Source organism: Salvelinus sp. IW2-2015, linkage group LG5, assembly GCF_002910315.2.
Source record: "Salvelinus sp. IW2-2015 linkage group LG5, ASM291031v2, whole genome shotgun sequence".
Lineage (NCBI taxonomy): Eukaryota > Metazoa > Chordata > Actinopteri > Salmoniformes > Salmonidae > Salvelinus > Salvelinus sp. IW2-2015.
Window position 1 is genome coordinate 32127537 of NC_036844.1, and position 13273 is coordinate 32140809.

Consider the following 13273-nt stretch of genomic DNA (forward strand, 5'->3'; position numbering starts at 1 on the left):
GAGGTATGTCAACTCATTCACCTTACAACATAGTGGGAGGTGAGCATGGCCACTGAGTTGTTAGCTAGGTGTGCTGCCTTTCCTGTCCTGTTTGTTAGATGGTGGTCTTGTGGTGGCCAGATGGCAGGGACTGAGGTTAATGAAACATTGTTAATATACCTGCCACCAGGTTTAGGGCCCAGCTGCAATGGCAGCAAGTTCACAGCTTGAAGCTCAGTAATAAATTCTGTCATTCCAAAATCCCTATAAGAAAATGTGTGTCCCAAAATATTGCTGAGAAAAACTTGTTCCTACCACAGTAATAAATAAAACATAACACTTCTGGAAGCATTAAATATTCAAAAGATTGTCCTTTGCTCAGATCCTGTAATACAATGGAATTAACCGTCTTCATGTGGCCTTGTAAAGCTAGAGACCAGGCGGGTAAACGGTGGAGYATTTCTCTCAACCTTTGTTGTCCAGATGTTCCTCTGGGCTTTGTAAGCCTAGTGGACTGGTTGAAACACTAGCAGCCARGTCATCACGTCATACCACAGCACTCTTTGTCACGGTTGTCGTAAGAACGGGACCAAGGCGCAGCGGATGTTGAGTTCCACATATTTAATTCAAAGAGAAACTTAAACAAAACAAAATATATCAATAWACAACTAAACATGACTACATGATGCACAAACACAAAACAATATCCCACAAACACAGGTGGAAAAAATAGCTTCTTAAATATGATCCCCAATTAGAGACAACGATTACCAACTGCCTCTAATTGGGAATCATACAAAACACAAACATAGAAACTATAAACTAGAACACAACATAGAAATTATAAACTAGAATACCCCCTAGTCACGCCCTGACCTACTACACCATAGAGAAACAAGGGCTCTCTATGGTCAGGGCGTGACACTCTTACACATCTCATTTCCAACACCAGCCAGGTAAATTAATAACTGATTGACCTTTGTTAGAGAATTTAGAAGAATCCTATCACACATTGTGCTTAGAAATGATACAGGCCAGGGTGACTAGCCATTTTCATCTTAAACCATTCCAAGTACACTGTAGTCATGGGAAAAAGAGTAAGGTGATTACAGTTTCAATAGGTTTAAGTCCTCTTTGGTAAATTGTAGGCAGCGGGGGGGGGGGGGGGATTTAGAGTATCAACACTAGTACACTCTTTGAAAAAAGTCTCCAGGAGAAACCTTTTTGGTTCACATAAAACCCTTTTGGTTCCATGTAGAACCCTCTGTAGAAAGGGTCCTACAAGGATCCCAAAAAGGTTCCACATGGAACCAAAAAGGGTTCTTCAAAGGGTTATCCTATGGGGACAGCCAAATYACTKTTTTAGTTTCTAGATAGCACCTTTTTGTCTAATAGTGTAGTGATTCAGAACCACAACCTTCTTCTCTACTTGTTAATCCTCTTCTCTCCTCATCTGAATGAGGAGGTGGAGGGCAGTTCAACAAGGTCCCAGTCTGTATGTCATCAGTGTCTGAAACAGAGGCTGAACCTGACCTCTAGCGTGGCATCTACTGCCACAGCCATAATTGTAGCCGGCAGTAGAGATAAGATTAGACAAAGCACAGTGCTAAATGGTAAAGAACAGGACAGAGAAATAACATGCTAATTTTAAAACTTGTTGAAACCCTGCGGTGAGGTCATACCCTGAGAGGAAAGTGTCTGAATGCAACATAGTTAGGTACAGGATTCTGCTTGTGAAGGCTGTGGCACCTCTCAATTCTAGGGAGCATCATTACGGCAACATTGTATTAGAGCAAAAGCCTACTGTTCTATACCTCTGTACAAAGCATACAATATAATCATTAATACTGACCATGTCTATGTCCAGATTTGTTAGCCTTTTAGTACAATATTATAGCTCCTGTTGATGGTTACAGAATGCATCCTAATATAATATATGCCATTTAGCAGACGCTTTTATCCAAAATMTGCATATATTTTATGTGTGGGTGGCCCCAGGAYTCAAACCCACAACCCTGGTGATGCAAGTGCCATCCTCTACCAACTGAGCCATGCAGGACCAGGCTGCCACAGAATGTGTTAAACTGCTAACAGAAGGAAAAYTGAAATTCTGTTAAAGTGAGACTGGAAACGGGGGCTGTGGAAGCTGCATTTTAATCAGAGGATAAACCCAAAAACACAATTTGGTCTCACTACGCAGAGAAAGGGCTGGTGATTTTCACAGCTCAACAATTCTCTCTGCCTCTGTTAGACTTGGCTGCTATGCTACTCTTACATTACCAGAGAGTTTTACACTGGAGGCATTATGAGTCTTATTTACTGTTGCAATAATTACATACAGGAACTCATGCACCCCCACAATATTTCCCCAGAGTGCCAAATGAGCTCTATTTTAAGGCATGGTTGTGCAGTGCAGGGGGGCAGAACTCCATACCTCCTCCTCTCTTGGCTGACCCACTTAACAATAGATAGAGGGAAGACAAAAAATACACCGTCAGCAGTCAGACACACCCCCAGCAGTCAGACACACCCTTAGCAGTCAGACACATCCCCAGCCATCAGACACACCCCCAGCAGTCAGACACACCCCCAGCAGTCAGACACATCCCCAGCAGTCAGACACACCCCCAGCTGTTAGACCACCCACGCTCCGCAGTCAGACACACCCTCAGCAGTCAGACACACCCCCAGCAGTCAGACACACCCCTGGCAGTCAGACACCCCCAGCAGTCAGACACACCCTTCAGCCAGCATCCAGCAGACACACCCCAGCAGTCAGACACATCCCCAGCAGTCAGACACACCCCAGCAGGTCACGCAGACACCCACCCTAGCAGTCAGACACACCCCAGCAGTCAGACACCAGTAACCCAGCAGTCAGACACATCCCCAGCAGTCAGACACATCCCAGCAGTCAGACACCCAGCAGTCAGACACACCCTTAGCAGTCAGACACACCCCAGCAGTCAGACACTCAACCCACTCCAGCAGTCAGACACACCCTCAAGCAGTCAGGACACACCCTTCAGCAGTCAGCACACACCCTCAGCAGCCCTCAGACACACCCTCAGCAGTCAGCACAGACACCCTCAGCAGAAACAATTATGGGATATTCATACATATACACTAAACACACATACACACACCAAACAAACCAAACACACTTATGTGCGCACACACACTCCTAAATGCAGGCAAGACAATAATGCTCCAGATATCGCTGAAACACAAAGGATCACACCTATAGCAATCCCTACATGCATCACTGCACATGGACAGGTCTCCCTCTCCTTCCTCTGTCTTGCTGTTTGGCTGCAGCTCCTATTCATCACCAATGTATTGAGGATTTGGACAGCTGAGTAATTTGATATGGACTGGCTTCCTCTCCTATGAGAGTCATTCAGTCCAGCTGTCTAGCCAGTGAGACTCTTGAAAATCCACTTGAACAAATACTTCTCTGGTGCTTGTCATTGGGTCATTAATAACAGTGCTCTTCTGGTATCAGTGCTGTTGGTTAAAGAAACCCATTTGTCGTGGTATTCCACATAACAGTGGGAAAGCATTTTAAGTAGATGATTCCACATTCAGCTGTGAAATGTGGCCAGTGTTCTAGTTCGTAGTTCCCACTTTAGACGAACCCCTCCATTTTAGACGAACCCTCTCCACTTCAGACGAACCCTCTCCATTTTAGACGAACCCTCTCCACTTCAACGACCTCTCACTTAGACGAACCCTCTCCACTTTAGAACGAACCCTCTCCACTTTAGACGAACCTTCTCCACTTTAGATGAACCCTCTCCATTTTAAACGAACCCTCTCCACTTTAGACAAACCCTCTCCACTTTAGACGAACACTCTCCACTTTAAACGACCCTCTCCACTTTAGACGAACCCTCTCCACTTTAGACGAACCCTCTCCACTTCAGTACGAACCTCTCCACTTAGACGAACCTCTCCACTTTAGACGAAACCCTCTCCACTTCAGACGAACCTCTCCACTTTAGACGAGACCCTCTCCACTTTAGACGAACCTCTCCATTTTAGACAAATCCTCTCCGCAGCCCTTGCCATTAGTGCCACATCATAAAATATGTTGAAATAGTTTGTCGCTTTGACTAAAACTGAGATTGGCCAGAATCTGTTTGAAAAATGTTTGATATACAGTGGAGAAAAGTATTTGATACACTGCCGATTTTGCAGGTTTTCCTACTTACAAAGCATGTAGAGGTCTGTAATTTTTATCATAGGTACACTTCAACTGTGAGAGACGGAATCTAAACAAAAATCCAGAAAATCACATTGTATGATTTTTAAGTAATTAATTTGCATTTTATTGCATGACATAAGTATTTGATACATCAGAAAAGCAGATCTTAATATTTGGTACAGAAACCTTTGTTTGCAATTACAGAGATCATACGTTTCCTGTAGTTCTTGACCAGGTTTGCACACACTGCAGCAGGGTTTTGGCCCACTCCTCCATACAGATCTTCTCCAGATCCTTCAGGTTTCGGGGCTGTCGCGGGGCTATACGGACTTTCAGCTCCCTCCAAAGATTTTCTATTGGTTCAGGCTGGAGACTGGCTAGGCCACTCCAGGACTTGAGATGCTTCTTACGGCGCCACTCCTTAGTTGCCCTGGCTGTGTGTTTTGGGTCGTGTCATGCTGGAAGACCAGCCACGACCCATCTTCAATGCTCTTACTGAGGAGAAGGAGGTTGTGTGGCCAAGATCTCGCGATACATGGCCCCATCCATCCTCCCTCAATACGGTGCAGTCATCCTGTACCCTTTGCAGAAAAGCATCCCCAAAGAATGATGTTTCCACCTCCATGCTTCACGGTTGGGATGGTGTTCTTGGGGTTGTACTCATCCTTCTTCTTCTTCCAAACACGGCGAGTGGAGTTTAGACCAAAAGCTCTATTTTTGTCTCATCAGACCACATGACCTGCTCCCATTCCTCCTCTGGATCATCCAGATGGTCATTGGCAAACTTCAGACGGGCCTGGACATGCGCTGGCTTGAGCAGGTGGACCTTGCGTGCGCTGCAGGATTTTAATCCATGACGTGTAGTGTGTTACTAATGGTTTTCTTTGAGACTGTGGTCCCAGCTCTTCAGGTCATTGACCAGGTCCTGCCGTGTAGTTCTTGGGCTGATAACTCACCTTCCTCATGATCATTGATGCCCACGAGGTGAGATCTTGCATGGAGCCCAGACCGAGGGTGATTGACCGTCATCTTGAACTTCTTCCATTTTCTAATAATTGCGCCAACAGTTGTTGCCTTCTCACCAAGCTGCTTGCCTATTGTCCTGTAGCCCATCCCAGCCTGTTGCATGTCTACAATTTTATCCCTGATGTCCTTATACAGCTCTCTGGTCTTGGCCATTGTGAGAGGTTGGAGTCTCTGTTTGATTGAGTGTGTGGACAGGTGTTTTTTATACAGGTAACGAGTTCAAACAGGTGCAGTTAATACAGGTAATGAGTGGAGAACAGGAGGGCTTCTTAAAGAAAAACTAACAGGTCTGTGAGAGCCGGAATTCTTACTGTGTTGGTAGGTGATCAAATACTTATGTCATGCAATAAAATGCAAATTAATTACTTAAAAATCATACAATGTGATTTTCTGGATTTTTGTTTTAGATTCCGTCTCTCATAGTTGAAGTGTACCCATGATAGAAATTACAGACCTCTACATGCTTTGTAAGTAAGAAAACCTGCAAAATCGGCAGTGTATCAAATACTGTTCTCCCCACGTTACTCATAGTGACTGGGTGTGCAGAAATTATCTAGATTTGATCCAGCTTCTATCTCGTCAACAAACAAAAATACTGATTCTGTGTGTGACTGCAACACCCAATAGGATTATCTGAATAATCTAGTATGATATTGGTATTTGGATGTGAGCGTTATGTGTAAGGAATAGACTTATCAAGACATCCTGTGTCTGCCAGCTTAAGTAGGTACCACAAGATCAGGCAAACTCCTGTGTTAAATATAAGTCATGGTTCTAATCTGTAGTCTAGCTACTGTTTCAAAATGAAACCTTCAATCAAATGGTGTCTTCTACTCACTGGAATTTAAGTCCCATCATATTGTTATGCTGATTGGCAATCTAAGTATATAAGTTAGTACTAAATCTTTGATCAAAATATTGACCTATGGTACAGGAAAAATGTACGTTTGTCARGTTTCAGAATTAGCTGGAAGCGCTGCAACCCATTTCCATTTTTAGGCAAAAAATGTCCTGAGGCMGAGAAGGAGTGACAATCTTGCTTGGTCTTCACAGATGTGTGAGGTTAACATGCTGCCAGGATGACATGCTGTCAGGAATCACAATCATGTGTGTGGCTCAGCTCAATGCTTTAGGAGTGCTTGATAGGTGTACTGTTTAAATGCYGGACAATATATTGCCAATGCTCTCATAAGAACAAAGAACTGTACAAACAACCGATGCAAAAGCAGAATACTAGAGACAAGTGTTATTGCTGAATGTTGTGTATGCCTGCTTGCAGGCCTGTGTCCTTACTCATTTAAATAGTAATATGATATACCTCATCAATCATTTCTCCATTAAACCTTCTGAACCCAGAGGAGCAGAACTCAACCAATTAATTTTCTGTACAACTCAAGCAGAAATATTGATGTGTTTTTAATAATATCGTTTTGATTTATTAGGAACTGAGCTGTGAAATGGAAGATTATTATTCTACCTGTCGAGACCACAGGCATATCATCACGTGCCCAGAATGATTGAGCAGTGGCACTGGGACTATGCTGTTCATTATAGCGCACAAACTTCTGACATACTGTATATGTCTTTATCTCAACCAGCAAGACGTTAATGACTACTAGCCAATTAGGTAATGGAAAACAGCCTAGGCTAGGGCTCTCCAACCCTGTTCCTGGAGAGGTACCATCCTGTAGGTTAACTCCAACCCCAGTTGTAACTAACCCGATTCAGTTTATCAACCAGCTTATTATCAGAATCAGGTGCACTAGATTAGGGTTGGAGCGAAAACCTACAGGACAGGAGCTCTCCAGAAACAGGGTTCGAGAGCCCTGGCTTAGAGTCTCATTCTCCAGTGAGGCCTGCATCACACAGAGCCTAGAGACAGTCTCATTCTCCAGTGAGGCCTGCATCACACAGAGCATAGAGACAGTCTCATTCTCCAGTGAGGCATGCATCACACAGAGCATAGAGACAGTCTCATTCTCTAGTGAGGCCTGCATCACACAGAGCCTAGAGACAGTCTCATTCTCCAGTGAGGCCTGCATCACACAGAGCCTAGAGACAGTCTCATTCTCTAGTGAGGCCTGCATCACACAGAGCCTAGAGACAGTCTCATTCTCCAGTGAGGCCTGCATCAAAGTGCTGCTCCTGGGGTCAGTCTCTCTATTAATTTTAGAACAGGGCCCCAGGCTCGCCTGACCCACATGTAGTAGTGTTTATTCTACTGGAGGGCACTGGCAGCAGGTGTTCCTCTGATCATCTTCTTCTTCTTCATTTCACTTTGATCGAAGACAAAAACCATGACCCAGAATGATGTTAGCTCAGTGCAAGTACTCACGCTAGACTGCATGTCATTCAACCACCACTACYACTCGTATTGGAAAAAGGACATACAAGTTGCAACCTGAAAGCWATTTCCTACTTACTCACCATATTCTTTGCATGATATATTTTCGTTTACAAATAGTATGCAAGTCATTTCACACAACAGAAAATGTTAGAACCCATCACCCACCCACTGTTCCAATTCCCCAACACAGGCAGGGCTACAAAGCTACAGTATTAGGCAAGACAGTTTCACATGCTCTTTCTTCCTAAGAGAGGTCATCTTCACCCCTGGTCATGGCACCCACTGTAACTTAATGGGTGAGCCTCATGTTCCGTACGAGCTGTGGTTGTCATGGTTTTAGCTGTGGTTGTCATGGTTTTAGCTGTGGTTGTCATGGTTCTATCACATGCAGTACTGGCAAATTTCTCAGGTTCCAGGAGAGCAGGTGTTCTGTGTTCTGCCACCCAAACCCTGCTCCACCTGGGGGACTAGCTGCCAGATCATTCCCCTCACATCCTCTCGTCTCATGTAGAGGGCCACAAGCGCCAGAACGACAGGGGGAACAGACCTTCCAACCTGGGGTTCTGTGGAGGTGAACGAACCACTCATAACTGAAATATAATGTGTCAATCTTCTGATGAAGCTAATTAAAACAGTTGTAGAAAATARTTAGATAATATGTTAACCAGGTTATGTTTGGTCAACAGTTGTCGTGTCAACGGTTGTCATGTCTGTGACTCATTAAATGTGAAGACTTATTTTATCAAATTAATTCTTTATGTGTAATTATTATTACGTGATGAAACTAATCATGCAAACTTTAATTAACTAGGAAGTCGGGGCACCACGGGAAAATGTTTATAGAGTCTCTATTTCCCYAATCGACTCTTCAGATATTTTCATATCTTATCGATTAGCCTTCTATTAATGTATCATTATTACCTCATTAGTTCTCATTACTGAACATTGTAAACCCTTGGATATCTGCACGAACCCTAGCCTAAATGATGAATCAGCGATATACAAATTGGCTTAATTATTTATTTACTAGCTAACTAAATAATCACAGAAATACATAACAAACAAACAGTAGATATTGGTTACTAACACAATGCATTTATAAGTCCCTTGTGGGCTAAACCGGTATGACTGCTTGGTAGACAATGGAAAAGGGTGGGGACAGGAAAAGAGCGGGAGAGACAAAATGGATTTACTACACACAGTTGATAATTATATTAATTGAAATGCTAATCCTTTGCACATGAACGGCCGCTCATTCGAGAATAATTGCAATGTATATATTTACGCCCGTATGTCGTTGTCTTCTCTGTTGGAATTTGCTGGTCCATCTGCTGGAGAGTCAGTTCATCAGAGAGTCTCTGGTTAACTTCCCCAGAAGTCACAATGTCTTTCGTGGTTGTAGCTTTCTCAGCGGCTCTGGATAGTGTCTGTTGTAATGGATATGTCAGGCGTACAGATGGTTGTTGCATAGAATAGATGCTTTCGCGGTTMTCAGTCTTCTCATACTAGAGTTCCGTAATTTCCAGCTGCAGACTAGTAATTCTACGTCTAGGATTTGCTCTTATTCTGTAGTGATCGATCGTCTCAAAGTTGAACCGTTTCCAGCCGTGTAGCCTACGCTACACCCTGTATGGTCTCCGTGGCCTCTGTAGCCTCAGCTCCATATTTTCTGGTCTAATGGTCTATAGAATTGTAGCCATTCCAACGTGCGGACTCCGTCACGGCGTTCTCTGACTTAATGTCAATTTTGTAGGAAATACTTTTATACTCTGTGGAAAAGGGGCAATTCCATGATGCCTGATGTACTGTCTGGCCTCACGGGGGTYCGGACACTGACTAGTTAAAACTTTACGAGAGCTCATTGGGACAAAGTCACTAGAGCGCGATGGGACACAGACATCCCGGCCGGCCAAACCAGGACGACGCTGGGCCAATTGTGCGCCGCCCAATGGGTCTCCCGGTCYCGGCCGGCTGCGACAGAGCCTGGACTCGAACCAGGATCTCTAGTGGCACAGCTAGCACTGTGATGCAGTGCCTTAGACCACTGCGCCACTTTGGAGGCCCTGCGTTTATTTTTTATTGTTTTATTATAATATTTTTTTAGGGGGTAGATCAGCTTTAATATTGTAGATATATTTTGGGGTAACAAAAAATATATAGGGATATATATTGTTAAAAGTGTCAAGCGGATTATACAGTATGTATGAGACTCATTAAAGTTATTCATATCTTGACATGAATCAGTGTGATTCATAGTATTCAGTGTGATTCATAGTATTCAGTGTGATTCACAGTATTCAGTGTGATTCATAGTATTCAGTGTGATTCACAGTATTAGTGTGGATTCATAGTAATTCAGTGTGTTCATAGTATTCAGTGTGATTCACAGTATTCAGTGTGATTCATACGTAGTTCAGTGTGATTCATAGTCATTCAGTGGATTCCAGTATTCAGTGTGATTCACAGTATTCAGTGTGATTCATGGTAGTTCATGTGATTCACAGTATTCAGTGTGATTCACAGTATTTCAGTGCGATTCACAGTAATTCAGTGCGATTCACAGTATTCAGTGTGATTCATAGTATTCAGTGCGATTCACAGTATTTAGTGTGATTCACAGTATCAGTGTGATTCACAGTATTCAGTGTGATTCACAGTATTCAGTGTGATTCATAGTATTCCAGTGTGATTCATAGTATTCAGTGTGATTCACAGTATTCAGTCGTGATCATGAGTATTCAGTGTGTTTCACAGTATTCAGTGGAAATACTATGAATATGAAATTCATAGTATTCAGTGTGATTCATAGTATTCAGTGTGATTCCAGTATTCAGTGTGGTTCACAGTATTCAGTGTGATTCATAGTATCAGTGTGATTCACAGTATTCGTGTGATTCATAGTATTCAGTGTGATTCAAGTATTCAGTGTGATTCATAGTATTCAGTGTGATTCACAGTATTCAGTGTGATTCACAGTATTCAGTGTGATTCACAGTATTCAGTGTGATTCATAGTATTCAGTGTGATTCGTAGTATTCAGTGTGATTCACAAGTATTCAGTGTGATTCTATGTATCAGTGTGATTCACAGTATTCAGTGTGTCACAGTTTCAGTGTGATTCATAGTATTCAGTGTGATTCATAGTATTCAGTGTGATTCAGTTTCAGTGTGATTCACAGTTATTCAGTGTGATTCACAGTATTCAGTGTGATTCACAGTATTCAGTTGTGATTCATATGTATTCAGTGTGATTCATGTATCAGTGTGATTCATAGTATTCATGTGGATCACAGTATTCAGTGTGATTCACAGTATTCAGTGTGATTCATAGTATTCAGTGTGAATACATAGTTTCAGTGTGATTCATAGTATTCAGTGTGATTCACAGTATTCAGTGTTTTGATTCATAGTATTCAGTGGTGATTCATAGTATTCAGTGTGATTCATAGTATTTAGTTGATTCACAGTATTCAGTGTGATTCACAGTATTCAGTGTGATTCATAGTATTCGGTGTGATTCACAGTATTCTCGGTGTGATTCATAGTATTCAGTGTGATTCATAGTATTAGTGTGATTCACAGTATTCGTGTGATTCATAGTATTTCAGTGTGATTCATAGTATTTAGTGTGATTCACAGTATTCAGTGTGATTCATTGCTAACTCCCATACGTCCACATGAATTATTCATGTCAGTTTAACTCAATGCACAGTGTTGACTCCCTGGGCAGGGCAAGACGTACTACTGCAGCATACTGCAACTCAATAGCCTTGTGTTTACAGTTCTGCTGGCATGTTTCCACATGGTGGCACCTTGCCCACTCTGCAGTACTGGCAGGTTTACATAACCTAATGCCAGATCAATGTCAGCTCAACTGACAGACTACACCATTCATGGAAGTGGTAGGTGTGATACAATTCCTGTATAATAATGTTCCAACAGGACACAAGAAAAGCACACGAATGCATAAAAAATTGTGAGATTATGGGCTGTGTCTGTTTTAGTGTTTTAAATGTGTGCTGAAATTTGAAAAGTGACATTGTGGGGTAACTTGGGGGAATAAGCAATAACAATGTATCACTGGAAACACGCACACAAAGAAACAAGAATAAGAAATATGAAATACACAATAAAGTAAGTAAGTATAATATATACAGGAYATATTAAAAAAGTCRGTTCTAATATCATTATTTGCATGTGCAGGGATACTGGAGTGATGGAGGTAGATATGTATAGGGGTAAGGTGACAGGGATACTGGAGTGATGGAGGTAGATATGTATAGGGGTAAGGTGACAGGGATAGCTGGAGTTGAGGAGGTAGATATGTATAGGGGTAAGTGACAAGGGATACTGGGTGATGGAGGTAGATATGTATAGGGTAAGGTGACAGGGTACTGGAGTGATGGAGGTAGATATGTATAGGGGTAAGGTGACAGGGATACTGGAGTGATGGAGGTAGATATGTATAGGGGTAAGGTGACAGGGAATCGGAGTGATGGAGGTAGATATGTATAGGGTAAGGGGACAGGACACTGGAGTGATGGAGGTGATTGTATAGGGGTAAGGTGACAGGGATAGCTGGAGTGATGGGGTAGATTGTATAGGGGTAAGGTGACAGGGATACTGAGTGATGGAGTAGATATGTATAGGGAAGGTGACAGGGATACTGGAGTGATGGAAGAATAGATATGTATAGGGGTAAGGTGACAGGTACTAGAGTGATGGAGGTAGATATGTATAGGGGTAGGTGACAGGGATACTGAGTGATGGGATGGTAGATATGTATAGGGGTAGGTGACAGGATACTGGAGTGATGGAGGTAGATATGTATAGGGTAGGTGCCAGGATACTGGGAGTGATGGAGGTAGATATGTATAGGGGTAAGGTGACAGGGATACTGGGAGTGATGGAGGTAGATATGTATGGGGGTAAGGTGACAGGGAATCTGGAGTGATGGAGGTAGATATGTATAGGGTAAGGTGACAGGGATACTGGAGGATGAGGTAGATATGTTAGGGGTAAGGTACAGGGATACTGAGTGATGGAGGTAGAATGTATAGGGGTAAGGTGACAGGATACTGGAGTGATGGAGGTAGATATGTTTATAGGGGTAAGTGACAGGGATATACGGAGTATGGGGAAGGTTTTACAGATAAACATTAAAAATTGGTATAGGGGTAAGGTGACAGGATACTGGAATAGTGTAGGTAGATATGTATAGGGAGTAAGGTGACAGATACTGGAGTGAGAGGTAGATATGTATAGGGTAGTGACAGGGATACTGGAGGATGGAGTAGATATTATAGGGGTAAGTGACAGGGACTATGGAGTGATGGAGGTAAGATATGTATAGGGTAAGGTGACAGGATACTGGAGTGATGGAGGTAGATATGTATAGGGGTAAGTAGCATACTGGAGTGATTGGAGGTAAATGGTTAGGAGGTAAAGCGTGACAGGATTACTGGAGTGATGGAGGTCGATATGTAATAGGGTAAAAGGTGACAGGGATACTGGAGTGATGGACGGTAGTATGTATCGGGTAAGGTGACAGGATATCTGGAGTGATGGAGGTGATATTTATGGGGGTCCACGCCGTGCAGGCTACTCACTCGCGACGCTCGCATGGCGCTCACGACTACGCACCTTAGGGGTAAGTGAACAGGATACTGGAGTGGATGGAGGTAGATAAGTATAAGGGGTAAGGGGACAGGGAC

At 43.0% G+C, this 13273-nt stretch overlaps 1 protein-coding gene across 5 annotated transcripts in view; it reads left to right on the forward strand.

Moving 5' to 3' along the window:
- nrxn2a (neurexin 2a) overlaps positions 1-13273 on the forward strand; it is a 365106-nt gene that overhangs the window by 313550 nt on the left and 38283 nt on the right. The gene's annotated exons all lie outside the window — the stretch shown is intronic.